Source organism: Nicotiana sylvestris, chromosome 2, assembly GCF_000393655.2.
Source record: "Nicotiana sylvestris chromosome 2, ASM39365v2, whole genome shotgun sequence".
NCBI lineage: Eukaryota > Viridiplantae > Streptophyta > Magnoliopsida > Solanales > Solanaceae > Nicotiana > Nicotiana sylvestris.
In genome coordinates this window covers 94,904,104-94,908,652 of record NC_091058.1, presented here as the reverse complement: position 1 = coordinate 94,908,652, position 4,549 = coordinate 94,904,104, and positions in this window count along the sequence as shown.

Sequence of the window (4,549 nt, the reverse complement as noted above, 5' to 3'; positions counted from 1 at the left end):
GACTGAAACTAGACGGAGCAACACCAGCAGAAATATACCATGAAAATCAACAGAAATATACCACTGGGTTTAACTTCAACCAACAGTGCTCAATAACCAGCAGAAGCAATAAAAAAAATAAAATGTGTTTACCAGCCTTCTTCGCAATCGGAGAAGAACGGCATTGAAAACCCTAGTTTCGAACCTTCTCTCGAAACCGGAGAATTTCGACAAAATACACTGACAATCGGAGTGAGAGCTTAACAAAATGGAAGAAAATCACTATGAAACCAACAAATCTTCGCCGGAAACCAGGAAATCGACGATGTGAGTGAATCCTGACGAAAATCAGACCATAAACGGAATTGGACGAGGGTACCATCGATCGACTCGAGAGATGAATATCTCCAATATTTCCGGCTCTGATACCATGTAAAGCTTCAATTTGAACCAGAAATCAAAGAAGAAATTGTACATTAGGGCTTGAGAGAAGAAGGAACAAAGAAGAATAGTAAAAAATGAATTCCTTCGCTACTGAAGGTTTTGGAGTTTTGTATTTTTATATACAATGGTAAAAATGTAAAGAGCTAATGCTAATTATGCGGGCTGAACCGACAGAGGGTGGGTTGCTAAGTAATGTGGGTTGCTAAGCCCAATACAAATAAATACACTTCAAACTTTTGCATTTACTATGTAACTCCAACATGCACTTTAGCCACTCTCAAAGGAAGGTATGCAAGAATATGTATACAGGTACCTTTGGAAACACCAGTTGCTACCTCAGTCACAATAGGGGATCACAAACAGTTGGTGATCTATGAAGGAGAAAATGTACTGTGCACTGGCTGTGAAAGGATAGGGCACCTCCTGAAAGGATGCTTGCACAGACAAAAACAACAGCAGCCACATATGCAAGACAACTAAAAGTGCTCAAATACAAAGCAAAATGATGTTTCAAGCCAAATACCAAACAACGAGGAAGAAAAGGAATGGAAAGTGGTCTCTTTCCCCAGAAGACGTAAAAAAGAGTACAACACACAGCAAAATGAAGCAACAGACAAGAATAGAAAGGATAAAACATCAACAAAGCCAGAAGGCATCAAAGTGAAAATGTTCGATGCTATATCCGGTAAGTTCCTTGATACTCAAACTTTCCGATACACCACTAAATCTAACCGTTGCAGGAGATGGACCGGACCCAACCCACTACCACAAAGGGACAATAACTTGGAAAACAAAATACAACCGGGCAGCCCACAAGAGAAAGGCCTAACACAAGCGTCTAACGAAGGGAATACACAAATACACACAAATTTTGGACATGGGCCCACGACACAAACAAAAGCCAGGACAGACCCCATATTCCGTAACCCAAACCAAACAGATACTACCCCACACCCAAAGTCAACCAAGCCCAAAAGCTAAGATGAAAATAAAAAAAGGCAGACTAGGCCACACCAAACCTCTAAAAAAATAGACCCTATGGTAGACCACAATGATAACCACTACAACACTACATCTCCCCTACCAACACCATCTGGAGGAAATCCCTCCATGAAAGATCAAGTGCCAAAGCTGTATAATCAAGAAATCCTTAGTGATTTGATAGAACCCATCAACTCAACCAGATATCAAATTAATCCCATTCCCAGTGTATCAGACACAAACCCCAAAATAATAAGCATGGTTGTCGATCCAAATCCACAACCAATAGAAATGTTTGATTATTGCAATACCTTACCTTTAATTACCAACCCAAAAACGGACAGGAAAAAGAAACCCAAAAATGGAACCAAATCCCAACCCCCCAATCTTCCTAACCTCCATCCCACCACCACCGGACCACCTACCGGCATCATGGTTGGAGCTGACACTCCATGGACAAGCCCTAAGCTATAATTTTCAGTTGGGCGATCAACCGATCTCTCTAATCATACAGAACCCAGCCCATCTGGCAAGAGTAATAGCAGAAGCCCTAAACAGGGGCTTGGAGATGCTTAGAGCACAAATGTGGCAGTCAGTCATGGAGCAGACCCACCCAACCAACATGCACCAGAACAACGAGTAATCTATCCACGAAAGGATTCATCAGATATTCAACAGTATCCCGTTCTTCCCATACCCATCAGTAGAGGACCTCAATGCAACCCCCCAATTCAAAATTCTCCAATCGGAGTCACCCCAGAAAAATTCACCTTTAGTGTAGGAGAAACAACAACAATCACCCCAAGAGAATCAACATCAATCGCCTCTAGGGAACATCTCCAAAGGAATTTCAATAGCTCTGGAGCTACTGAGGAACCACGGGGTGCCAATGGACCAGGAAGCAGCCCCAATCGACAAACTAGTGAGGGTGGACTCACTATGGCTGGAAGCAGTAAGAGCTGTGGAGTTCAGTGTGGAGCACAATGAGACATTGATCCTACTTTGCTCAAAGAACCTAGTTCGTTGCGGAATGGACTTCTCCTCTCATCTGAATCAAGGTACTCTCAAACCCCTTCTGACCCTAACCCCAGTGATGAGATCCCAATAATCTCAACACAGGGGAAGATATGTGATGCAACCCCAGGACAGGGACAAGGCATCAACGAGCACCAGCCCTCCAACACTAAACCCTCTAATGAATTTCATAATATGGAATGTTAGAGGGGAAAATAGTGCGTAGTTTAATAGGCACTGCTTGGAAATGGTCAAAATGCATAAGCCTGTGATGTTGGTTCTCCTAGAGACCAAAATGGCAGACCACAAAAAGCTTACTAAGGAGCTTCAATTCGACATGCACATTCAGTTCCCTGCTATTGGCCACTTTGGAGGTATGGTGATTATGTGGAGGGATTCTTCCCTCCAAGTTGATGAGGTAGCTATCAACTCTCAGGGTATCCATGCTATGGTCAAGGTATTACCCTCAAACCCCCTAGTTTTTTCTGCAATCTATGTTAGTAACCATATTGAGGATAGAAAGGGACTCCGGGATAGTCTAGTTGATATCTCAAAAAATCACAGAGGAAGTTGGTTTGTTGGTGGAGACTTCAATGAAGTCCTTAAAGCAATAGACAAGTTTGGGGGAAACCCTATAAACACCCATAGAAGCAACTCCTTTTAGAATTGTATTAATAACTGTCACCTTGTAGATCTGGGTTTTAAAGGTAGCAAGTATACTTGGACTAATAAGAGGTACAAAAATAGGACTTGTCTAATACTAGAAAGAATTGATAGATGTCTTATTAATAACTAGAGGATAAATGAGTACCCAGAAGCTAATATCACTCACCTTCCCAGGACCCATTCTAACCACTGCCCCATGCTTGTCAATCTAAGCAATAACAGTCATATTCCTCTCAATAAACTCTTTAGGTTTGAATCAATATGGTGCAGCCACCCTCTGTTTCAAAACTTAGTTAGGGAATCTTTCAAGCCTGACTCTACTCTAATCCCTTCCACCACCTTGTTCAAGGTTAATACCCTCAAATGGAATAGGCATAACTTTGGGAACATCTTCCACAAAAAAAAGAGACTGCTAGCAAGGATAGCAGGAATCCAGAAATCCAACCTCTATCCCACCAGCACCTCAATGCAACTTCTTGAAAGCAAACTCATTGAGGAGCTTAACTATATCTTGAAAAATGAAGAGGACTTTTGGAAAATGAAGCCTAGAATTCAATGGCTCTTAGATGGAGATGCCAACACAAAAATTTTCCATACTTCCACTTTAAATAAAAGAAGGAGGAATAAAATCCTTTCCCTTCAAAATGACTCTGGTCAATGGATGTTTGAGGAGGGGGAAATCAAACAAACAATCTCAAAGTTCTTCCAACAACCCTATACTTCTTCCCTCTCCCAGTCTCAGAATGGTTTATCCTCCACTGAAATTCAGGGACATTACCTCTCCCAAATTCAACAAACAACAATTGGGATGGCTCCAAGGGATAGTGAAATTAAAAATGTCATTTTCTCCTTCAAGCCTTTCAAAGCTCCTGGGCCTGATGGCCTTCACCCCTTTTTCTATCAAAAATACTGGGACATAGTGGGCAAGGATGTCACCCAATTCTGCAAAAAATGCTTCTCCACCTCAACTATGGACCCGGTCATGAATGAAACCCTTCTGTGCCTCATTCCAAAATGCCCTCAAGCCACAATGATCAAAAATTTCAGGCCCATAGGCTTATGTAATACTGTCTATAAGACAGTAACAAAAATCATTGTCAACAAAATCAAGTCTTACCTCCCTCACATAATTGAGCCTCGTCAGGCTAGCTTCCTCTCCAACAAGAAAGCTTCAGACAATGCCATTATAGTCTAAGAATACATCTCCCACTTTGGGAAAATGAGAGGAAAATCTGGTAGTATGATCCTAAAGATTGACCTGGAGAAGGCCTTTGACAGATTAGAATGGTCTTTCATTAAGCAAACTCTTCATGCTTTCAAATTTCCAAACAAAATCATCAATCTCATCATGTCATGTGTCAGCTCCTCCACCATCTCTGTAATTGTCAATGGAGAAAAAAGCAGCCCTTTCATGCCCACTAGGGGCATCACATAGGGTGATCCCCTATCCCCTTACCTGTTTATA